The 26831-nt window shown below is 43.8% G+C and overlaps 1 protein-coding gene and 1 non-coding gene across 5 annotated transcripts in view; both read right to left on the bottom strand.

Moving 5' to 3' along the window:
• Nucleotides 1-26831, bottom strand: part of LOC124596250 (prolyl 4-hydroxylase subunit alpha-2) — a 345289-nt gene that overhangs the window by 68379 nt on the left and 250079 nt on the right. For 3 of the 4 annotated variants that reach the window (XM_047135319.1, XM_047135317.1, XM_047135318.1), the window contains one exon: nt 5327-5383. The exons of the other annotated variant lie outside the window; for it this stretch is intronic. The gene's annotated coding sequence lies outside the window, so the exon portion shown is untranslated. The remainder of the gene's footprint in view (nt 1-5326; nt 5384-26831) is intronic. 4 annotated transcript variants of the gene reach the window in all.
• Trnaw-cca lies at nt 4605-4676 on the bottom strand. Its single transcript has one exon. It is a non-coding gene; the product is annotated as a tRNA-Trp (tRNA).

Genomic DNA, 26831 nt, shown 5'->3' with positions numbered 1-26831 from the left:
GTATAAAATAAGGCAGCATCGTGCACCAGGAAGAAAAAATGCAAAGATTACTCCTTCATCAAGTGGAGAATCTCACATTAATACTCGGCTAATTCTATGAAGCATGTTTTTATAGCCTGTCCGCAATGTTTCTGAATAAGTCCGCCCCGGTAGCTGAGTGGTCAGCGTGACAGACTGTCAATCCTAAGGGCCCGATGCCTGTGGCATCACAAGTGCATCACATACAGAAACATAAACTCAAAATCAATGCATCGATGCCAAATATAAACTGGTATGCCTGTCCTGCAATGTCTACCCCCCTAAAAAAAAAAAAAAAAGACGACAAATGGCCATGTAAAAGGGTTTGAGGAACAAACAATAAGAGAAAAACGAAAAAGGAAAATCTAAAAACGAAAACATATAAAATGACAGTAATATTAACCATCACTAGGAATATAACAGATTAATAGAATAAAATGTCTTTTTTTAAATGTATCGTTGTTAATATACACTCCTGGAAATGGAAAAAAGAACACATTGACACCGGTGTGTCAGACCCACCATACTTGCTCCGGACACTGCGAGAGGGCTGTACAAGCAATGATCACACGCACGGCACAGCGAACACACCAGGAACCGCGGTGTTGGCCGTCGAATGGCGCTAGCTGCGCAGCATTTGTGCACCGCCGCCGTCAGTGTCAGCCAGTTTGCCGTGGCATACGGAGCTCCATCGCAGTCTTTAACACTGGTAGCATGCCGCGACAGCGTGGACGTGAACCGTATGTGCAGTTGACGGACTTTGAGCGAGGGCGTATAGTGGGCATGCGGGAGGCCGGGTGGACGTACCGCCGAATTGCTCAACACGTGGGGCGTGAGGTCTCCACAGTACATCGATGTTGTCGCCAGTGGTCGGCGGAAGGTGCACGTGCCCGTCGACCTGGGACCGGACCGCAGCGACGCACGGATGCACGCCAAGACCGTACGACCCTACGCAGTGCCGTAGGGGACCGCACCGCCACTTCCCAGCAAATTAGGGACACTGTTGCTCCTGGGGTATCGGCGAGGACCATTCGCAACCGTCTCCATGAAGCTGGGCTACGGTCCCGCACACCATTAGGCCGTCTTCCGCTCACGCCCCAACATCGTGCAGCCCGCCTCCAGTGGTGTCGCGACAGGCGTGAATGGAGGGACGAATGGAGACGTGTCGTCTTCAGCGATGAGAGTCGCTTCTGCCTTGGTGCCAATAATGGTCGTATGCGTGTTTGGCGCCGTGCAGGTGAGCGCCACAATCAGGACTGCATACGACCGAGGCACACAGGGCCAACACCCGGCACCATGGTGTGGGGAGCGATCTCCTACCTGGCCGTACACCACTGGTGATCGTCGAGGGGACACTGAATAGTGCACGGTACATCCAAACCGTCATCGAACCCATCGTTCTACCATTCCTAGACCGGCAAGGGAACTTGCTGTTCCAACAGGACAATGCACGTCCGCATGTATCCCGCGCCACCCAACGTGCTCTAGAAGGTGTAAGTCAACTACCCTGGCCAGCAAGATCTCCGGATCTGTCCCCCATTGAGCATGTTTGGGACTGGATGAAGCGTCGTCTCACGCGGTCTGCACGTGCAGCACGAACGCTGGTCCAACTGAGGCGCCAGGTGGAAATGGCATGGCAAGCCGTTCCACAGGACTACATCCAGCATCTCTACGATCGTCTCCATGGGAGAATAGCAGCCTGCATTGCTGCGAAAGGTGGATATACGCTGTACTAGTGCCGACATTGTGCATGCTCTGTTGCCTGTGTCTATGTGCCTGTGGTTCTGTCAGTGTGATCATGTGATGTATCTGACCCCAGGAATGTGTCAATAAAGTTTCCCCTTCCTGGGACAATGAATTCACGGTGTTCTTATTTCAATTTCCAGGAGTGTATTTAAATAAATATATATGGTTACAAAAAAAAAAAAAATGGTTCGATTCCCGGCTGGGTCTGAAATTTTCTCCGCTCAGGGACTGGGTGTTGTGTTGTCCTAACCATCATCATTTCATCCCCATCGACGCGCAGGTCGCCGAAGTGGCGTCAAATCGAAAGACTTGCACCAGGCGAGCGGTCTACCCGACGGGAGGCCCAGCCACACGACATTTCCATTTCCATTTCTGAATAAAACAAAACTGTTACATAAATTAGCAATATCAACTACGTTGATCCCTCGCAAACATTGCTCAACCAATTTATGCAAATGATTCCAAAAAATCTGGAAAATTAGGAGACGGTAAATGATTCTAAATAGGATACTTTGAGAAAACAAAGGGCCTGAAATAAATATTTACTATTTTATTGATATGAACAACTTACACATTGCAGTAATTATTTTTCGATTGCGACCGTCACTCCGAATTCATGCATTTACAATGGTTCACGCAGTTTGTCTGCCTTCTGTCAGATTTCGATACTGTCTGTTGTACAGTGAGAGGAACAGCTGAGATCGTACAAACTAATTACTCTGCGCTTTCTACGTGAGTTTGTGATCTCTGTTGTGTACTGTTGTTTCCTCGTATTCTACCGATAAATCTAAGCTTACCATTTGACTTGATGGCGATGACTCCACAAAATTACGACTTGAACTTATTTCACTCACGGTGAGCTTAAATAAGGTATCCGATTTCATAGCTCCCAAAGCTGAACAGGAACTTAGGCTCACTTTCCCATTTTGTTTCTACTCTAGTTCATTCGAAAGAGTTATATTGACTGTAATTCGTATTTGATTATACCTGGAAGCTTTGGAAAGTTATCGAGACTTGTATCCCGAAAAGCTATGAGACTGAAGCACAGCAAAAAATAACATAGGTTCTATAAAAGCGATTACACGCGTTGATTGACTTCCGCCATGCCAACCAGGACGAATTCCGAAAACAGCTGACTGGAGCCCAGCTGTCTCCTCTTGAAAGTCGCGGATAACGCAAAGAGATAGATGTACTATTTCTTGACTTCCTAAAAGCATTTTATGTTGTACCAAAGCAACGTTTGTTAATGAAAGTTCGATTACATAGTCTTTCAAACGAAATTTGTGATTTGATCGAGGATTTCTTAGAAAGGAGAACGCAGCTCATTATCTTGGATGGAGTCATTGGAAGATGTAGAAATAACATCTGTTGTGCCTCGGCAAAGTGTGTTGGGACCCTTGATGTTCATGTTGTATATTAACTGCCTGCCACGCAATAGTAACCTTAAACATTTTGCAGATGTAGTTAACTGTAATGAAGTATTGTCTGACGAAAACTGCACAAATACGAAGTCACATCCGGCTTAGTTTTCAAAGTTGTACAAAGAGTAACAACAAGCTAAAAAATTAAATATGTGCAGTAGTTCAAGCCACCGTAAACTTGTGCACTTCATAGAATACAGAAGAGTAGAATCCCTTGACTACAATGCCAATGATTCACAATTGGAACCGGTGAAATACCTGGGTGTAATAATCTGTAGCGATATTAAATGGAATAATCATATAGGGTCAACAGTAGGCGAGAAAATAGTACACTCCTGCGAACCGTCCTAGAATACCGTCCAAGAGTGTGGTGCCCATATCAAAGAGGATTAACAGCGAATACTGAACGACTGGGGACAGTTTTGTTGACCCATGGGAGACTGCCACGGAAATACTGCAAAACTAAAAGTGGCAGACGTTTAAGGATACATACCAACTATCTCGTGACAGCTTGCTTATAAAATTTAAAAAACCAGTGTCAAGCGAGGCATCTAGGTATAACCGACCCCGTCCCCTCCTCCCTCCACCTCAATGCCTGCCGCGACTTTATTTGAGATATTCTTCATCCCCCTATCTGTCACTCCCGCATGGACCGCCAAGACAAGACTTTTGAACTAAATTCAGTTTCATCGAAGCGCAAAACACCTCATTTTATTGCACTTTTGTAATTATACCAACGATCGTTATTTTTGCTGAACTGTAAAGCATTATTTGCAATAAATTTCATAAGATTTACGTACTGTGATGCTGTAGTTAAAACATATGTCAGTGGATAGCACTTCGTTCTGCAATAATACTTTCTGCCGAATGTGTGTTATCCTTGGCTATAACTCCATGACATTGTTGAATGAAAATAAGCAAAGTATATTGTGTTACTGATTGACCTCTGTTTCTCTCTCACAGCGTGGCCAAGGTGTAGGAAAAAAAAAATTAAGACAGCAGCAACAAAAATCATCCTTAGTTGATGAAGCGCATTTACGTTATACACTACACGTGGATCCTTACTGTAAGTTTCATTGTTGCAAGTGCAATTGTTGGTAGAACTGTTCTACCTTAGATCACTGTGACAAACTTGTAGAACTGACACTTAACACAAATTAGTTCTTCTTCGCAGTACTAATAGTAAGTAGCCTAATTTTGGCCGTCACACCTCATTGTGGATCGATTCAGTTATGCATTCACAATCTTCAATTAACTAACAACAATCATTTGTTTGGTCGTAAAATTCATGCCCGTGAGAGTATTAGCTGTAATCATCCTATGTAGATAAATTTTATAAAATAACCAATGTAACACCAGATTTATTATAGCCTTACACTGAGAGTGAAGAATGAATAAGTAACTAAAAATAAAAATGTTTGACCCCGACGTGATTTGAACACGCAACCTTCTGATCTGGAGTCAGACGCGCTACCGTTGCGCCACGGAGTCAGATACGCTCACTCGCTTTAGCAAGCGCTTAAATATATTCAACACGTGTATCTTATTTCCAGTTGAAATTTCCTTTATTAATATTTTATAACATATTTCAGTGTGCGTCTCCTTAAAGTTTTTCATAGTTGATGTACAATATATCTGCACAATACGCATCAACGGATACAAATGTCTCTATTTCACAAGTCCATGTCTACGAATTTATCCCGCATTTATAGCCAGTTATTTGTGAAGAATAATTTGTTAACAAGGTGCGAATCTTGGCAACGAAGGATTCTAGAATGGCTGAATCAATCACAAAGCACAGTCCACACGACGTAATGGCGTGAAGGGCATACGTAGCAAGTCAATCAGTTGCAATTTCGCATTAACATTCTTTGGTGTCCACAAGTCAAACGCTGCTCTTCCAACCTAACCCTCACTGTCAGATCAAACAGCACAATCAAGATTAGATGAGAAAAGGGGGGAAGTTGGCGCGAGTGTTGTCACAACTGAGCGCTGTATTCAAAATCCTGGGGTTTCCACAGACAAATTTAATATTCGTGCTAACATTTAAACATTTTGCAACTCCACTGACACTGGAAAATTCAAAACCAGTTCAATTCGCGTTTACATAACACATTCATAGTCGAGGTGATTGCTCTTACCTTACTGGTGTGTTGATCACCAAAGAAGACACTCTGCAGGATGGGTGACGGGAGCACCTGAATCGACAGAAATAGAATAAACTCGAGTGATATTGAATAAGCACTACCTGTTCGTTATCATGATTAGTTAGCGGACAGCACTGTTTTATTGCGTCTAAAATGACAGTTAAAGACGTCAAATTCTATTCCACATAAATTTCAACAACAGTTAACAATACTATTCTGCTGCCAATGTACACACAATAAACACACTGTTGTCAGCTTGCTTAAGTTGGCAGAAACTAAAAGGCGGTCAGTACCCGTCGAATTCACTCAACAGACCAAAGTTATCTTACCTAGCTCGTTCTTAGAAGCTTTTTTAAGAAGTCGACTTATCACAATGAGCGGTGGCATTTAAACAGTCATTCTTCTAGCGCACCATATTTGACTGGAACGGGAAGAAACCGAAATATCTGGTACCATGCAATGCACCGTCGGCCGTTCGCTCCACAGTGGTTTGCAGAGTACGTACGTATGTATGTAGATGTCGGTAGTAGATATGGCTTCTTGTAACGTGTCTCATATAACTCTTTTCTCAATTAAATTGGTTAACAGAACATGTAGTACACATACTTTCTGTTCCCACTCCGAACGCCTCTCGTTTTAACGCAGCTTGTCACGCTTCTCGTTTTAATGTAGCTTGTAAGCGTGAATGTCTTTAGATTAACTCACGCGGCTGACATGTAGCAGAGATCTCATGGAGTTGTTGACGGATGGTTGTGCTAAAATCATGCCTTTGGTGAGAATGTAACCGTTTGTTGAGATAGACAACGTTCTTGTTCCATCGCGAAAAACGTATTGCTCATCTATCTCTGAATGCCCGAGCAAGTTTTGCTGTGGTGTAATGATTCTGTATAATTATTATTATTATTTATTCATTTCTATCGACTGAAACCAGTCTGTGGTAGTAACTGAATGAAAACAGTCGACACAGTCGGTTGTAATTATGCATACTGACTGAATTATTCATTCTTTCTACTGAAGTGAAACCAGTCTGTAGTTTTTCTGGCGATTGAATCATGTATTCGTATCTTCAACTGAAATCACGCTTTAATGTTCTGACTGACTGAGCTACACTCATGCATTCTTCTAAGTAAAACCAGTCTGTGGTACTTAGATTAGTTGAACCAAAGCAGTGGTATACAACCGACGTACGCATACCCCCGTAATGGTAGCCCTATCGCCAATGATACGTGAAGATATCGCAGAGGGTACGGCAGAGGTAAAATAAAGATTATACATTTTCATTTAATTATGTACTGAATGGACTAATTCTTCTTATCATAACTGAAAACTGAGTAATATATTGTTGTGAACTACGTCATTCTAGGGTAATTAACACGTAAGAAACTAAGCTGATGTAATGTTGGTACGAAGTAGACCATAAAAATCCCTTAGGGCAGTGATCGGGCCGCATGCGCGAATCAAGTATGCAAGCGGCCCACGATTCTAGGCCGTATTTTATAATGATATGCACCTAACAACTAACACCCGAATAAAAAAAAAAGTCAATTAACGTTAACGTCTTAAGAGTGTAGTTTTCCTGCTCAGTAACAAACACAAATACTTAGAGAGAGACAGTAATATTTTACGATGTACTTAATTTTCATTGACGCTGGTGAACTCTGCCGCGAACTAAGTTGGTCAGTGGCAGAGGGTAAAGTAGTGGCCACTGAGTGGTTACAGGATGTTCGTCTTCCAGTATCGAAAACTCACGACTTGCGCGACACATACTGGTCTACTGCTATGGTATATATTTTGACACGGAAGTAACATGGATTGGTCAATGTGCTTCACACACACAGTCACCTGCAAACGCGGTATTTGTTTGTAGCAATGATCATGTCAATATATCAACTCTGTTGTGACACAATTGAGAGAAGAAAAAATACAGTTAAAACATTAGTAAGTATTTCTAATCGCGTCTCCTATTGCAAAATGCATTTAGATACAGGTACAATTACTGTTATAATCAGTTAATAATCAGCTCATACAGATTACACAACACGTCATCATGCGATTACAGTGTTGCTGCGTTGCGTGTGGTGGCAATCTGAGCAGAGAACGGTAGACATGAAATGTTCCGAATAGGGCCGACTTTTAATGGTGAGCATCTGAGGGCAGGCAGCAAATATCACGCCCTTATTCTAGCTACCTTACTGAGGGCTCATAACGCACTGATATGTTGCTACAAAAACCAATCACAGCTAGAAACTTGTACATAATGTGAACGAAATAATTTATAATCAACGACGGTAAAATACTCTCTACTAAAGTTGAGTGAAAGTCAAAATCCGCAACGGCAGTTTATTGTTTTTTCTCTGTATGACGACCGTTTTCATACCCTGGAGGTATATCTTTAGGTCATGTAAAACTAGTACTTCGTGTGCCACGAATAACAAGGTACAAGTGCGCATAAAAAGATGTCACTCCTCGATAGAACCTTGGATGAAACGGCGGATGGACATCCGATTCGAACCATGCATGATGGAGATGTATTACAGATCATGCACCTACATCTACATCCATACTCCTCAAGCCACCTGACGGTGTGTGGCGGAGGGTACCTTGAGTACCTCTATCGGTTCTCCCTTCTATTCCAGTCTCGTATTGTTCGTGGAAAGAAAGATTGTCAGTATGCCTCTGTGTGGTCTCTAATCTCTCTGATTGTATCCTCATATTCTCTTCGCGATATATACGTAGGAGGCAGCAATATACTGCTTGACTCCTCGGTGAAGGTATGTTCTCGAAACTTCAACAAAAGCCCGTACAGAGCCACTGCGCGTCTCTCTTGCAGAGTCTTCCACTGGAGTTTATCTATCATCTCCGTAACGCTTTCGCGATTACTAAATGATCCTGTAACGAAGCCCGCTGCTCTCCGTTGGATCTTCTCTATCTCTTCTATCAACCCTATCTGGTACGAATCCCACACCGGTGAGCAGTATTCAAGCAGTGGGCGAACAAGTGTAGTGTAACCTACTTCCTTTGTTTTCGGATTGCATTTCCTTAGGATTCTTCCAATGAATCTCAGTCTGGCGTCTGCTTTCCCGATGGCCATTCCATTTTAAATCACTCGTAGTGTCTACTCCCAGATAATTTATGGAATTAACTGCTTCCAGTTCCTGACCTGCTATATTGTAGCTAAATGATGAAGGATCTTTCTTTCTGTGTATTCGCAGCACATTACACTTGTCTACATTGCGATTCGATTGCCATTCCCTGCACCATGCGTCAATTCGTTGCAGTCCACCTGCATTTCAGTACAATTTTCCATTGTTACAACCTCTCGATATACTACAGCATCATCCGCAAAAAGCCTCAGTGAACTTCCGATGTTATCCACAAGGTCATTTATATATGTTGTGAATAGCAACGGTCCTACGACACTCCCCTGCGGCACAGCTGAAATCACTCTTAGGGGACTGATGACTTCAGATGTTACGTCCCACAGTGCTCAGAGCCATTTGAAATCACTCTTACTTCGGAAGACTTCTCTCCATTGAGAATGACATGCTGCGTTCTGTTATCTAGGAACTCACCAATCCAATCACAAAATTGGTCTGATAGTCCATATGCTCTTACTTTGTTCATTAAACGACTGTGGAGAACTGTATCAAATGCTTTGCGGAAGTCAAGAAACACGGCATCTACCTCGGAACCCGCGTTTATGGCCCTCTGAGTCTCGTGTACGAATACTGGGAGCTGGGTTTCACACGATCGTCTTTTTCGAAACCCATGCTGATTCCTACAGAGTAGATTTCTAGTCTCCAGAAAAGTCATTATACTCGAACATAATACGTGTTCCAAAATTCTACAACTGATCGACGTTAGGTCTATAGTTCTGCACATCTGTTCGACGTCCCTTCTTGAAAACGGGGATGACCTGTGCCCTTTTCCAATCCTTTGGAACGCTACGCTCTTTTAGAGACCTACGGTACACCGCTGCAAGAAGGAGAGCAAGTTCGTTCGCGTACTCTGTGTATAATCGAACTGGTATCCCATCAGGTCCAGCGGCCTTTCCTCTTTTGAGCGATTTTAATTGTTTCTCTATCCCTCCGTCATCTATTTCGATATCTACCATCTTGTCATCTGTGCGACAATCTAGAGAAGGAACTGCAGTGCAGTCTTTCTCTGTGAAACAGCTTTGGAAAAAGACATTTAGTATTTCGTACTTTAGTCTGTCATCCTCTGTTTCAGTGCCATTTTGGTCACCGAGTGTCTGGACATTTTGTTTTGATGCACCTATCGCTTAAGACCAAAATTTCTTAGGATTTTCTGCCAGGTCAGTACATAGAACTTTACTTTCGAATTCGTTGAACGCCTCTCGCATAGCCCTCCTCACCCTACATTTCGCTTCGTGTAATTTTTGTTTGTCTGCAAGGCTTTGGCTATGTTCATGTTTGCTGTGGAGTTCCCTTTGCTTCCGCAGCAGTTTTCTAACTCAGTTGTTGTAACACGGTGGCTCTTTTCCATCTCTTACGATCTTGCTTGCAGGGTTCGGAAGGAAGGAAGGGAGATTGGGTTTAACGTCCCGTCGACATCGAGGTTATTAGAGACGGAGCACAAGCTCGGATTATGTCACGGATGAGATAGGTAATCGGCCGTACCCTTTCGAAGGACCCATCCCGGCATTTACCTGGAACGGTTTAGGAAAATCACGGAAAAACCTAAATCTGGATGGTCGGACGCGGATTTAAACCGTCGTCCTCCCAAAGGGAGTCCAGTGTGCTAACCACGACGCCGCCTCGCTTGGTATGGATTGTTCAGATCGGATTCGATCTGCCGTTTCATCCAAGGTTCCATCAAGGAGTGACAAGTTTTTATGCGCACTTGTACCTTGGAATTCGTGGCACATTGAGTATTAAGTAGACTTGACGATATATCTATAGGGTATGAAAACGGTCGTCATACAGTGAAAACACAATAAACAGCTACTGCAGATTTGGACTTTCACTGAACTTTAATATAGACTATTTTACCATCCTTGATTTACACATTGTGGTTTACGTTGGATACCAAAGAAATAACAACAGTACCTATGCGGCCTGTGGTGTCGCCCCGCAATATCAGTATTGGTTCTTGTCATTTCCATAATAATAAAATAAGCAAATTTGAGAGTTGTAGGTGAATGTGCTCGTAAATGGGCTTGGTTCTTGAAACATGTCGCACTTAACGGCAGAATAAAACAGCATTCTACAGCCGAGATGAGACACATGTTTTACATATTAACGGCACGGCCACAGTGGCAACATTTAAATGGACCCTATATGCAGATGTCGACGCTGCAAAATGTAGAATGCTGACCCCTCTCATTCGTTAAATCCCTAGGGGAAAGAGATGCTTCGGGAAGCTCCAACAGCCAAGAAGTTTTCTCAGCACTTGTTCTTACCCGTACGGGGATATTGCCCCCGAGGGCGCTGTGCGCTGGTGAACACAAGTGAGGCAGAGCTTAAAATACTCGCGCTTCCGGTTCACATCGCGGCGTTCAGCAGGGAGAGGCCGACTGCTCGCGTCAGTAGGTGTGTGCTCAGAATACTGCATACAGTAAGCAAATCTAAGAACTTAAAACTACACGGGGTTCAGAGAATCTGTGGGCATGACGTGACCACGCATCTGTACAGAGAAGATCAAATCCATATTAAGAGAAGTTATTTATTTGTTCATTAAACTTGATGACGTCAGAGCCTGAACGTCCTCAATTACATCGAACCAGGGTTTCACACACACACAGTATTTTTTACATCATAGTTACATAAGACATAACAATGATAACAACAGTAGCAGTAGTGATAGCGGCATCTACAAAATGTACCTACAGATGGGCAAAAGAGTTTTTATGACACAGCGAATTCTGAGATAGAGAAATTTAAGTACAATGCACCAGCTAAGAGCCCTTAATACGCAGTTTTATTCTATTGCAATGATAAATAAATTGAGTTGTAGCATGGCTCTTTCGTGTAACCGTTATGTCACTGCAATTTAGCCTTTCGAATAAATCACAACGCTAGTTGCATAAAGGAAGGGTCACTTTGTTAGCTAGCTCTCAATTATTTTTTAAAGCTCTCTTCCCCCCCCCCCCTCCCCTTTATCTCTCAGCTGGCCATTGTTAGAAAAATTGAATGCTCGTCTGCGATTTATTTTCCACACACGGGCAATAAACAATGTTTCTGTTCAGTACTGATAATTTCTCATAGCATAAAACGCTTTTCGTATTTCTGGCAAGCATTCAATCGCCAATCACTCTGTATGTCATGTGTTGTTGTGGTCTTCAGTCCAGAGACTGGTTTGATGCAGCTCTCCATGCTACTCTATCCTGTGCAAGTATCTTCATCCCCGAGTAACTACTGCAACCTACATCCTTCTGAATCTGCTTAGTGTATTCATCTCTTGGTCTCCCTCTACGATTTTTACCCTCCACGCTTCCCACCAAAACTCAATTGGTGATCCGTTGATGCCTCCGAATGTGTCCTGCCAACCGATACCTTCTTTTAGTCAGCTTGTGCTAAAAATTCTTCTTCTTCCCAATTTATTCAGCACCTCTAATCTTCATCATTCTTCTCTAGCACCAGATTTCGAAAGCAATTCTCTTCTTGTCTAAACTACTTATTGTCCATGTTTCGCTTCCGTCCATGGCCACACTCCGTACAAATACTTTCATTTGTTTTGTTGACGTTCATCTTATATTCTCCTTTCAAGACACTGTCCATTCCGTTCAACTACTCTTCCAGGTCTTTAGCTATCTCTGACGGAATTACAGTGTCATTGGCAAACCTCAAAGTTTTTATTTCTTCTCCGTGGATTTTAATTCCTACTCCATATTTTTCTTTTGTTTCCTTTACTGCTTGCTCAATATACAGAATGAATAACGCTCAATATACAGATTGAATAACATCGGGGATACGCTACAACCCTGTCTCACTCTCTTTTCAATCAATGCTTCCCTTTTATGCCCCTCGACTCTTTATAACTGCCATCTAATTCTGTACAAACTGTAAATAGCCTTTCGCTCCCGTATTTTACCCCTGTTACCTTCAGAATTTGAAGGACAGTATTCAATCACCATTGTCAAAAGCTTTCTCTAAGTCTATAAATGCTAGAAACGTAGGTTTGACTTTCCTTAACCTACCTTCCAAGATAAGTCGTAGGGTCAGTATTGTCTCGCGTGTTCCAACATTTCTACGGAATCCAAACTGATCCTCCCCGAGGTTGCCTTCTACCAATTTCCCATTACTCTGTGAATTTTGCAGCCATTACTTATTAAACTGACAGTTCGGTATTTTTCACATCTGTCGACAACTGTTTTATTTGGGATTGGAATTATTATATTCTTCTTGAAATCTGAGGGTATTTCACCTGTATCATACATCTTGCTCACCAGATGGTAAAGTTTTGTCTTGGCTGGCTCTCCCAAGACTATCAGTCGTTCTAATGGAATGTCGTCTACTCCTGGGGCCTTTTTTTGTCTTACGTCTTTCTGTGCTCTGTCAAATTCTTCACGCAGTATCATACGTCCCATTTCACCTTCATCTATGTCCTCTTCCATTTCCATAATATTGTCCTCAAGTACATCGCCCTTGTATAGACCCTCTATATGCTCGTTCCACCTTTCTGCCTTTCCTTCTTTGCTTAGGACTGGTTTTCAATCTCCGCTCTTGATATTGATACAGGTGTTTCTCTTTTCTCCAAAGGTGTCTTTGATTTTCCTGTAGGCGGTATTTATCTTACTCCTAGTGATATATGCCTCTACATCCTTACATTTGTCCTCTAGCCATCCTTGCTTAGCCATTATGCACTTCCTGTCGATCTCATTTTTGAGACGTTTGTATTCCTCTTCGCTTGCTTCATTTACTGCATTTTTTTTATTTTCTCCTTTCATCAATTAAATTCAATGTATCTTTGTTACCCAAGGAATTCTACTAGCCGTCGTCTTTTTACCTACTTGATCCTCTGCTGCCTTCACTATTTTTCATCTCTCAAAGCTATCCATTCTTGAAACTTCCTGGCAGGTAAAAACTGACCGAGACTCGAACTCGGGACCTTTGCCTTTCGCGGGCAAGTGCTCTACCATCTGAGCTACCGAAGCACGACTCACGCCCGGTACTCACAGCTTTACTTCTGCCAGTATCTCGTCTCCTACCTTCCATTCTTCTTATTTATTTATTTCCCCCGTTCTTGTCAATCGTTCCCTAATGCTCCCTGAAACTCTCTACAACCTCTGGCTCTTTCAGTTTATCCAGGTCCCATCTCCTTAAATTCCCATCTTCTTGCAGTTTCTTCAGTTTTAATCTACAGTTCATAACCAATAGCTTGTGGTCAGAGTCCACATCAGCCCCTGGGAATGCCTTACATTTTAAAACCTGGTTCCTAAATCTGTCTTTCCATTATATAATTTATTTGAAATTTTCTATTGTCTCCAGGCCTCTTCCACGTATTCTTTCATGATTCTTAACCCAAGTGTTACCTATGAGTACGTTATGCTCCTCGCAAATTTCTACCAGGCGGCTTCCTCTTTCATTCCTTACCCCCAGTCCATATTCACCTACTACTTTCCCTTCTCTTCCTTCCCTGCTATTCAATTCCAGTCCCCCATGACTATTAAATTTTCGTCTCCTTAACTAACTGAATAATTTCTTTTATCTCAACACCATGAAGGAGTTATGCGGGATAAACGAAAGTTGGTAGGTGTGTTTCTACATCTGACCTCAAACTTGGCGCCAGTTGTATAAGAGTGGCGATAGTAGCGTCACTATGAAGATACAAATCAGGCTTGCTTTAAATACGCGCTATAACGGTCGTGAGTGATGGTTCCGTCTGAGATTGGACGTGGTGAGCTGATGTTAGTCAAGAATGCCTTTAAGATGAGAAAGACGTTATTATCAACACTTCACTGAGTTCCTACTGCTGTACTGCAGCAAATGTTAGGAATGTAGCCACTGCATATGACTGCTAGCAGCGGTGGTTACAGACATGTACTGTAGCAATAAGACCGGGCTCCGGACGGCCACATGGTACTTCCAAGAGGGAAGACCATCGTGTTCAGCGAATGGCTCCCGCGCATCGCAGTTGGCACCAGTGACACAACGAACTGTTACAAATCGGTTACTTCAAGGGCAGCTCCGAACCAGACGCCCTGTAGCGACTTCAGTGGTGTTGAGCGAGAGCTCACTGGAGGGAAGGGCGGAGGTCTGTTGTGTTTTCTGATGAAAGCTGGTACTGCCTCGGTGCCAGTGATGAGCGCGTGTTGGTTAGATGAAGCCAGCTGAGGGCCTTCAACCAACCTGTCTATGTGCTAGGCATACTGGACCTACACCGGCAGTTATGGTCTGGGGTGCGATTTCGGAGTACAGCAGGCGCACCCTCGTGGTTATCTACGTCTACATCTACATCTACATCCATGCTCCGCAAGCCACCTGACGGTGTGTGACGGAGGGTACTTTGAGTACCTCTATCGGTTCTCCCTTCTCTTCCAGTCTCGTATTGTTCGTGGAAAGAAAGATTGTCGGTATGCCTCTGTATGGGCTCTAATCTCTCTGATTTTATCCTCATGGTCTCTTCGCGAGATATACGTAGGAGGGAGGATTCTTCCAATGAATCTCAGTCTTGCATCTGCTTTACCGATGATTAATTTTATATGGTCATTCCATTTAAATCACTGGTAATGCCTACTCCCAGATAATTTATGGAATTAACTGCTTCGCCGGCCAGTGTGGCCGAGCGGTTCTAGGCGCTTCAGTCCGGAACTGCTCGACCGCTATGGTCACAGGTTCGAATCCTGCCTCGGGCATGGATGTGTGTGATGTCCTTAGGTTAGTTAGGTTTAAGTAGTTCTAAGTTCTAGGGGACTGATGACCTCAGACGTTAAGTCCCATAGTGCTCAGAGCCATTTGAACCATTTAGCCAATTAACTGCTTCCAGTTGCTGACCTGCTATATTGTAGCTAAATGATAAAGGATCGCAGCACATTAGACTTGTCTACATTGAGATTCAATTGCCATTCCCTGCACCATACGTCAATTCGTTGCAGATCCTCCTGCACTTCAGAACAATTTTTCATTGTTAGAACCTCTCGATATACTACAGCATCATCCGCAAAAAGCCTCAGTGAACTTCTGATGTTATCCACAAGGTCATTTATATATATTGTGAATAGCAACGGTCCTACGACACTCCCCTGCGACACACCTGAAATCACACTTACTTCGGAAGACTTCTCTTCATTGACAATGACATGGCGCGTTCTGTTATCTAGGAACTCTTCAATCCAATCACACAATTGGTCTGATAGTCTATATGCTCTTACGTTGTTCATTTAACGACTGTGGAGAACTGTATCAAACGCCTTGCGGAAGTCTAGAAACACGGCATCTACCTCTCACGCACCCTGACTGCAAAATTGTACGTCAGTCTGGTGATTCGTCCCACATACTGCTGTTGTAACTCAACATGTTGTACGGAGTGTCGACTCGTTGGCCTGGGCTGCTCTATCACTATATACATTTCAAATCGGGCACATATGGTACATCAGTGGAAGACAACTCCAGTGTCATCCCCAAACACCGTTAACCGTCCTGTATTGACCGACCAAATGCAACTCGCACGGAACTCCGCGCCACAGACCGGCATCCGGTACCTGCACAAGACAAACCATGGAGATTTTCATGTTTGCTTTCAACATTCTGATGGTTACACCAGCATCACTGTACCTGCGTATCACATTTGCAATGCCTTATATCGCGCTTACGTTAATCTGTGAACTCGGCAGCGTTAATCAGTTAAGTATGTAACCTCGACAATTGAATTTCAGAAATTTCATTGCTATAAATTAATGATCTATTGGATTTTGGATTGGTTGTGTCAGTGTAGATACACCACTGGCCATTAAAATTGCTACAGCAAGAAGAAATGCAGATGATAAACGGGTATTCATTGGACAAATATATTATACTAGAACAACTGACATGTGATTACATTTTCACGCAATTTGGATGCATAGATCCTCAGAAATCAGTACCCAGACCAACCACTTCTGGCCGTAATAACGGCCTTGATACGCCTGGGCATTGACTCAAACAGAGTTTGGATGGCGTGTACAGGTACAGCTGCCGATGCAGCTTCAACACCATACCACAGTTCATCAAGGGTAGTGACTGGCGTATTGTGACGAGCCAGTTTCTCGGCCACCAGAGAGCAGACGTTTTCAATTGTTGAGAGATCTGGAGAATGTGCTGGCGAGGGCAGCAGTCGAACATTTTCTGTTTCCGGAAAGGGCCGTACAGGATATGCGGTTGTGCATTATCCTGCTGAAATGTAGGGTTTCGCAGGGATCGAATGAAGGGTAGAGCCACGGGTCGTAACACATCTGGAATGTAACGTCCACTGTTCAAAGTGCTGTCAGTGGGAACAAGAGGTGACCGAGGCGTGTAACCAATGGCACCCCATACCATCACGCCGGGTGATACGCCAGTATGGCGATGACGAATACACGCTTCCAATGTGCGTTCACCGCGATGTCGCCAAACACGGATGCGACCATCATGATGCTGTAAACAGAACCTGGATTCATCCGAAAAAGTGACGTTGTGCCGTGCACCCAGGTTCGTCGTTGAGTACACAATCGCAGGCGCTCCTGTCTGTGATGCAGCGTCTAGGGTAACCGCAGCCACGGTCTCCTAGCTGATAGTCCATACTGCTGCAAATGTCGTCGAACTGTTCGTGCAGATGGTTGTTGTCTTGCAAACGTCCCCATCTGTTGACTCAGTGATCGAGACGTGGCTGCCCGATCCGTTACAGCCATGCGGATAAGATGCCTGTCATCTTGACTGCTAGTGATACGAGGCCGTTGGGATCCAGCACGGCGTTCCGTATTACCCTCCTGGACCCACGGATTCCATATTCTGCTAACAGTCATTGGATCTCGACCAACACGAGCAGCAATGTCGCGATACGATAAACCGCAATCGCGATAGGCTAGAATCCGGCCTTTATCAAAGTCGGAAACGTGATGGTACGCATTTCTCCTCCTTACACGAGGCATCACAACAACGTTTCACCAGGCAACGACGGTCAAGTGCTGTTTGTGTATGAGAAATCGGTTGGAAACTTTCCTCATGTCAGCACGTTGTAGGTGGCGCCACCGGCGCCAACCTTGTGTGAATGCTCTGAAAAGCTAATCATTTCCATATTACAGCATCTTCTTCTTGTCGGTTACAGCACGTCAAAAACCATTTCTTGATTTTAATTAGGGCTGGATTTACGTTTGTCTTGTAACAGGCAAAATTTTCGCGTGTGAATGTGTATCCTACATGAGAACTAGCAAGCACAGTGCTTTTGCGGAAAGGAAGTGTCAACACAGTGGCTGCTGACAGCACCAGGATCTCGCCGCCGCATCATCAGCGTATTATGGCTAGCTGGAGCAGTCCAGCCCGATCGCTGCAAATGTCAGCTACTATAGTTAAGCAGGGGTACCGACAGCGTTTCTACCGCACGCCGCTCGAGCATAAAATACGTAAATGGGTCGGTGGACAGGATGTACCCCCCGGGACACACCGTACGGGTTGCGGAATAGAGGTGCAGAAAGATCGACGGCGGGCATGACTCACAGGATGTGGCCACTGCAACTCAGGATGACGCAAGGAGGAGGGGGAGTAGGAAGAAGCGCGGGATGCGCCAAGGCATCGGCAGCTGCAGCAGCGCAGCCCAGCTAGTAGACCTTATTAAAGGGGCGGGCGAGGCAACGGCGTCGCGTCGCGTTGCGGTAACGCGCATTCCGCGCGGCTGGAAATGCCGGCGCGACAGATCTGGCCGCGCCGGCGCGTCCTTGGTCTATCTGCGGCCGTGACTCACAGAGGCTGTGGCCCGGCCGTCTCGGGCCGGTGCAGAGACGAATCCGCGGGTCGTGCCTGACGAAAGCCCGCCTGCCGCACGACGCCGCTTTCCCCCGCCCACAGCGCCTCCTGCACGAGACCGGCCGCCGTTGCGCAAGCCCAGCCTTCGCGAATCGTCGGCTCGTAACCAAAGATAACAGTTATACCGAGTGCCTTCACAGATATCTGACAAGTGCCACGACTTTTTACTAGTAGGAGCCAGCACGCAGGCAAAGAAGACATTCGTTGTTAATGAGTTACATGTCACATAGACCATCTGAACGGTTCCTTTATCGAATTGATGAGGAACGAGTCAGTTAACAGGATATACATTGATCAGCCAAAACTTTATGACCACAAATCTAATGTACACTACTCACCATTAAAATTGCTAGACCACGAACCGTGCTACAGACGCGAACTTTAACCGACAGGAAGAAGATGCTGTGATTTGCAAATGATTAGCTTTTCAGAGCATTCACACAAGGTTGGTGCCAGTGGCGACACCTACAACGTGTTAAAATGAGGAAAGTTTTCAACCGATTTCTCATACACAAACAGCAGTTGACCGGCGTTGCCTGGTGAAACGTCGTTGTGATGCCTCGTGTAAGGAGGAGACATGCGTACCATCACGTTTCCGACTTTGATAAAGGTCGGATTGCGGCCTATCGCGATTGCGGTTTATCGTACCGCGACATTGCTGCTCGCGTTGGTCGAGGTCCAATGACTGATAGCATAATATGGAATCGGTGGGTTCAGGAGGGTGATACGGAACGCCGTGCTGGATCCCGACGGCCTCGTATCACTAGCAGTCGAGATGACAGGCACCTTATCCGCACGGCTGTAACGGATCGTGCAGCCACCTCTCGATCCCTGAGTCAACAGATGGGGACGTTTGCACTGTTCGATGACGTTTGCAGCAACATGGACTATCAGGTCGGAGAACATGGCTGCGGTAACCCTTGACGCTGCATCACAGACAGGAGTGCCTGCGATTGTGTACTCAACGACGAACCTGGGTGCACGAATGGCAAAACGTCATTTTTTCGGATGAAAAAATACTGAAACAAATTTGCTATGGAATAAATTGAATTTCACGTTACCATATATATATATATATATATATATATATATATATATATATATATATATATATATATCATACCGTGGCATCTCTTTTAACTTGCTCTTAAAATGTACTCTATCCTCAACAACAAGCCTCACTGCATTGTATGGACCTACTTCAAGGCTGTGATGTTAAGAGACCTCTAGTAGTATCAAACATAGCTCATAATTTGAGCATAACTTGTAACCAGCCTCTCAGTTTACATTTCGTAAATGATTCTCCACACAGAAAACAACGCAAAACCTAAAACTGAAGGGCTGTCAGAGCCCAACAACAAAAAATATCCCGTTATCACATTCTGTGACCTCGCAAAAGCCTTTGATTGTCAGGATTTTTACGGCGGTTTTGGCATTCCTCTTTCATGGATGGAAACTTACCTCCATAACAGAAAGCTGAGTGTCTCATTAACAGGCTAAATCCCAGGCATTAAAATAACCTCAGGATGCGGTAACATTACACGTGGTGTGCCACACAGATCGGTACCGGGCCCACTATTGTTTCTGAACAACAAAAATGATTTTACAATCGCTTTAAAGAATGGTTCAAAAACTGTAATGTTTGCCAATGACACAAGCATACTAATCAAGGACTCAACCTTAACACTAGCCGACACAGCACAGATGACAATTTAAATCTTAATTTCACTAAGACACATACTTTGTAATTTTAAACAAACGATAATGACCTTTTAGCACCTGAAGCAGACATTAATCAAGCATAGCGTGAAAAATCTCGTGGTGTACACCTGAATAACGAGTTAAAATGGAATGAACACACAGATAAACTAATCAAGAAGTTCATTTCATTGTGTTATTTCCTTAGAAGCGTCTCCCATCGTGTTGTCCTAAAGACAAATTATTGCCTAATTTGCATACTTTCATTTCCCGTTGCCTTATGGGGTTATCTTCTGGGGCAATGTAACTGAAGTGTTTGTTCACCTGAAGTGAACAGTAAGAATATCGTGTAAAGTAGATAAACATACTTCTTGCAGTTGCCTCTTTAAGGTTCTTGGATTTCTCTCCCCAATAAATATTTATTCCTCAAAAGTTTTTGTTGCTGATAATAAAAATCAATTTCAACTGAACTCAATTAAAAACGTACTTTATTATAGACTCTTTCTTCAAATTATCTGAATATCTAGATCCAGGAACTGAGAAGTTCCGTTAGTAACAAGGCAAGTTGCAGCATTAGTTCAGACCCCTATGACGAACAATAACATACTATAAATAGGACCAGTATTTATAGATGTAATCGAGTATATAACAATTTCCTACAAGCACACAAGCAGCAGCTACACAGCAAAATAAAACTAGGAGTTCGTCTACTACTAAGTTACTCCATGAAATTTAGATGGCGTAAGCGTGAATAGCATTAAGCAGTTTAACGACAGGTTACTATTAATACAATATACATATGAAGTGTCTATGATGTCGTTGTCTCATTTTAGTTTACGGGGTGTCCCAGGAGGTAGTCAATATTCAGAGATATGTCAGAAACGTTCATTTGAAGAAAAAGTCTAGTAAACATGGGTTCTAAAGTGCATACCTTCAGTGGAAGAGATATGTACCACACTAGCGGAGATAAAGCCGTAAACATACACCTTACCTGCATATTCTTCGTTAGTGTAGATGTATGCCATTTTAGTAATAACAAATAAACAATACTTTTGTCTGATACACACTGAGTCTCTCACACTGCTTCACTCACAACATACCACGGACAACTGCGCGCCCAACGGGCTACTTTAATGGCTAAAAGACATTCCGAGCAAAGTGGTTGAAAGCAACGAGGTAGGTTTGGATAGAATAAAACGTCATAGAGGTTGGGAGCGTAAGGCACGCGCGCACACACACACACACACACACACACACACACACACACACACACACACACATAGCCGGCCGGTGTGGCCGTGCGGTTCTAGGCGCTTCAGTTTGGAACCGCGTGACCGCTACAGTCGCAGGTTCGAATCCTGCCTCGGGCGTGGATGTGTGTGATGTCCTTAGGTTAGTTAGGTTTAAGTAGTTCTAAGTTCTAGGGGACTGATGACCACAGATGTTAAGTCCCATAGTGCTCAGAGCCATTTGAACCATTTTGAACACACACATACACACACCCGTGCACCACTAGCCCAAAAACAAATATACATTAAACAAAGTTCTTGATAAAATATGGCGTTTCAGTCTTCGATCGCTATACTTTATTTTCAATTACCGGTTTCGGGCTAGCTGCCCATCTTCAGATCATATATTGTAGTTAGAGAGTAACTTGTCATATTTTATTAATGAACGATCGCGGAATTCCCACTGAGACGATTATGTCTAGTTTTGATAAAGTTCTTGATCATAGACGGAAGTAAAGAAATTTATTCAATACTTTCTGGATCATTGTTCCATTCGCGACAATGTCGCAGCTTGTGAAATATACATTACATGTGTTCTCTTCGGAAACGATTCGGAATAGGGTACACGCCATGTGAAGCTTTTTGCTTCGAATGATACCGACCATTCCTCCTGGGACATCCTGTACATCCCACATCCACGAAGGTTCTCGTTCTTGATCTGATCTGCAGAACACAATGGATGAATGAATGAAGAAATTTCTGAGAATGTACGTTTGGAGCACAGCAGTGAATCATGGACTGTATGGAAATGGGAAAAACAAAAGAATCGAAGCGTCCGAGATGTGGTGTTGCATGGGGACACTGAAAATGACAACAAATGAGGTTCTCCATAGAATGGGACAGGAAATGAAAATGTGGAAAACAATGAAGTGGGCAAAGGATGATAGGGCGTGTCTTAACAAGTCACTGAATGACTTTCTTGGCACTTCAGGGAGCTGTATAGGGCGAAAACTGTAGGGGTAGACAGATATTGGAATATACCCAACAAATAACTGAGGACGTTGGGTGCAAATGCTATTCAGAGATGAAGAGGCCGGTACAACAGAGGAAGGAGGACGGGCCACATCTAACAAGTCCGAAGACTGATGGAGTAAAAAAATTAAAATAAATATAAAACAGTACGTTTTAGTGAAAGGCAAAACGGTAACAGAAATGAAAGTAACATCGGGTGTGTCGGAACGAAGCGCAATAGGACAGCGAATGTTTTCAGTGAACATAAGCGATTCATCATATTGAGTCAGCAACAGTATAAAATTGTTAACTGATGGCGCTGTTGTCCACAGAAGAATATCGTCATTATACGGTCAAAAGGAAATTCAGGAAGACTTGGATAAAGTTTCTTCGTGATGATGTGAATCCCAGCTCTCTTCAAATGTGGATAAAATGCAAGATACTGGCCGTAACAATGAGAAAGATATCGAGAGAATCCGGCTACGGCACTTGTGGTGAATATCGTGACTACGTATTTCGTACATTATGTATGATAATGAAGAAGCGAAATGGGACGAACACATGAAATCAGGATAGCGGAAGCAAGCTTAAAGCAAAGTTACGCAACCTGGACCGTCTGACCGTCGTGTCATCCTTTTCAAATGGCGGCGTTCGGATGGGTTACGGAGGGGCATGGAGTCAGCACACCTCTCCCTGTTGTCGGCTTTCTTGATCATGGAACCGCTACTTCTCACTGAAATAGCTACTCAATTGGTGTTACGAGGCTGGCCGCACCGTGTTTCGCCCCTCGCTGTATCGGTAATCGAACCCGTGTCCTCCGTGTAGTAGTCACATACGCTGACCACTGAGCTACAGAAGCGGACGTCGAAGGCAGAGATTTGCTTACAAGGCACTAGGATTTGGAGTGCATCTGGACAGGAAATCACATACAAGATGTTAATCACCAATTCTAGAGTACTGCTACAGCGTCTATAGTCCTTATCAATGGTAAACCCGAACCTCATACACGAAATTTCGGGATATCTTCTTTTTGTATAAGAGACCTGTAGTCTCTGGTTGCTAACTACAGACATATTGGACTTCGCTTGATTTCTTACCCACAATTTATCGTTGTATCTCTATGCGTTGAATACATCTGCACACGAGTGCATATGTCGACGCTACGCGGTATCTGTCTTCTTTGGAAATAAACTAGTTCCACTCACGGCACTTACTGTTGGTAGCTGTAAGACTCTACCCTCAAGCTTGCATTCAGTACGGTTCGGAACTGTTTCGGGTTTGTTTCTTCGACAGTATTAGTTGTATTTTCGTGGACTTGGTTACGCACCAAATATCTGTAGAGCTTTCAGCTTTTATTTATTTATTGTAATAGAAATTAAATTCGTTACTGCTATATTTTTATTTTATTTTGATGTTTAGCTCATATTTCTACAAGCCATTTCAATCTTATCTCATCTTCAGGTACCTGTTAGGCATGCTGGGTTAACTTATACCATAAAAAATAATTAATGCAAAGAAATAGTAAATAATTAATGGACATTAATGAAATTTCGGGAATAGCTGTGTCTACGTAAGATATTTAAGTGACTAACATATCAAGATAACAGGTTAATATATGTGCGAGATAGACCATTACAAAGGTGAAATCCTGGTATATTTATAACCAGAGTAACCGCCAGAATGTTGGATATAAACATGCAAGTGTGCATGCATTGTGTTGAACAGTTGCCGGATGTCAGGTTGTGGGATGGAGTTCCATGCCTGTTGCACTTGGTCGGTCACTACAGGGACGGTTAATGCTGGTTGTGGATGACGCACGAGTTGTTGTCACGTGATGTCCCGTATGTGCTCGATTTGCGACAGTTATGGTGATCGAGCAAGCCAAGGCTACTTGTTACAGCAGCGTATGTGGTCGAGCGTTATCCTGTTGGAAAACAACCCCTGGAATGTTATTCACGAATGGCAGCACAACAGGTCTAGGATTACTACGAGAGTGCTCCTGGTGTCATACAAAATCTCACTCCAGACCATTATTCCAGTTGCAGGTTCAGTGAGTTTAGCATCCAGACAGTTGGTTGCAGGCCCTCGATTGGCCTCCTTCTAACCAACACACAGCCATCATTGGCACTGAACCAGAACCAGCCTTGCACCCTGCCCTCCAATAAGCTGTCGCCTGACACCATATGCTGATGATGTAGTAGTGGCCACACAGGATAAAACCTTTGAACAGGTGGAGGAGAATCTCACAGGAGCCTTAACAGAACTTACTACCTATTACGACGGCAATAATCTCAAACCAAACCCTAGTAAATCTCAAGTATCCGCCTTCCATCTTAGGAACAAACAAGCCAAACGGAAACTCCGAGTCATGTGGCAAGAGGAAGAGCTGAAACGTACAAACAGCCCAAAATATCTGGTAGTAACATTGGACAGAGCACTTACTTTTAAGCAGCACTGTCACAACACTAAAAAAAAGGTCTGTGCCAGGAACAACATACTGCGGAAGCTAACAGGTTCATCGTGGGGAGCTCAACCACATGTTTTGCGCACCACGGGTCTGGTGCTGAGTATCTCAGCAGCGGAATATGCGGCGCCAGTTTGGAGGAACTCTGCTCACACTAAGCAAGTTGACGTCGCCGTAAGCGAAACTGTACGTATTGCCACAGGATGCCTCAAACCAACTCCCACAGACATCATTTATCCCATCATAGGCATAGCACCACCCACTATCCGCAGACAAGTAGCCACCGAGATCGAAAGATCAAAACAAAAGAATGATCCTCGACACCCGATGCATATGCACCGAAAACAACGTGTCCGGCTGAAATCCCGCAGGAGTTTCATTGAAACTACTGAAGAGCTCGCCACCAAGCCCGTCGCAAGGCGGCTATCTCTTTGGGAAGAAATGGTGCCACACTCCACAATGGAACTTCTTGAGGAGGGATCTGCAGGATTTCAACTACCTTTTACAACTTGGAGGTCATTAAACCGGCTGCGCACTGGAGTAACTGGGTGCAAATCAAACCTATTTAAATGGGGTTACAGTGATGGCGACAGGTGTGAATGCGGAGCAATACAGGACTTGGACCACCTACTGATTTGCCCAGATATGTCTATAACATGCACTAAAGATGATATTTTGAAAGTCAATGACAAAGCAAACTACGTTGCTAATTACTGGGAAGGGAAGATATAATTGGTGCATCCGGATACGGAAGAAGAAGAAGAAGCCTGACACCACTGAAGTCGCAGAAGGTGGTGGTTTGGGGTCAGCGGAGTGCACGTTACTGGGCATCTGGCTCGGAGCTGTCCTTGAAGTAATGGATTTGTGCCGGTTCGTTGTGTCTCTGTGGTGCCGACTGCTGCCCAATGCACCAGAGCCAGACGCTGAACACGATAGTCTTCCCTTTCGGTAGTGCCACATGGCCATCCGCAGCACGGTTTCTTGCGACCATAAATTCTCGTGACCGCCGCTTCCAGCAATCATATACAGTGGCTACAGTCCTGTCAAGTCTTTCTGCAATATCGCAAAAGTAAAATCCGGCTTTTCGTAGCCGTATTACACGATACCCTTCAAACTCAGCGAGGTGTTGATAATGGCGCCTTTGTTGCCTTAAAGGCATTCTCGACTAACATCAAATTACCACGTACAATCTCGAAGGTAACTAACGCTAACGACCGTTATAACGTGTACTTAAAACAAACAAGATTTGTATTCTGACAGTGACGGCTCTAGCGCCACTCTAATGCGACTGGCTCGGAATTTGAACAGACATAATGTTTCACATGTAGAAACACGCCTACCAACTTTCGTTTATGTTGCGCAACTCCTTCTTGGTATTGTGACGATTTTTTTCTGTCTGTGTATTTAATTGCCCTTTTCTGTCTTTTGGAACAGTAGAACTCCAATTACCCGAATTAATTGGGATCGGACCCAGTCGGATAGTCAAAAATTCTGATAATTGGGTGTTTTTAGACAAAAGGTCTATGTATTTTAATTGCAGTAATTACGTACTGAAAGTTGGAAGTGGGAGAAAAAATATTTTTAAAGAAAAAAGAGGTTTCGATTAATTAAAATGAAAGTGCAACATTTTTACGCATTTGTTATATAGCGAACTGTACAGTACAGTTGCTGAAAGTCATTGCTTGCTGAACATCTCGGTCAAAGTCAGCTGTCTGACTATCTTCATACTTTTTCGGACAGCCAAATCGCGCATCCGTTTGACAGTGAGAAGTTGCATGTGGTCACATTCGGGCTGACGCTCCATCCACTTAAATGTAGTTTCAAGGCCGGAAACGCTTCACTAGCTGATTGTCACGTGTCTGCTTCAACTTCGACATTAAGGTCATCTCCTTGGTCGATACCTTCTTCTGACACACTTTCAATAAGTTCATCATCATTTAGCAGTTGAGACCCAGGATCTGACAAACTGCACACCATCCATTCTGCTGTGTGTTCATCACCAACTTCTGATGATCCACGAATTTTCATAAGAATGTTTCTTACTTCCTCAAGTGACACGTCAACGTCTACTTCTCCTCTCTCTTCCATTTCCTTTACATGAGCTTCTTTGTCCTTTTCCTCCTTTTCCTTCTTCTGATGATATGCCATTCAACTTGTTC

The sequence above is a fragment of the Schistocerca americana genome, chromosome 2 (assembly GCF_021461395.2).
Source record: "Schistocerca americana isolate TAMUIC-IGC-003095 chromosome 2, iqSchAmer2.1, whole genome shotgun sequence".
NCBI classification, from domain to species: domain Eukaryota; kingdom Metazoa; phylum Arthropoda; class Insecta; order Orthoptera; family Acrididae; genus Schistocerca; species Schistocerca americana.
The sequence above is the reverse complement of the archived record's forward strand: the minus strand, read 5'-3'. Positions and strand labels throughout refer to the sequence as shown.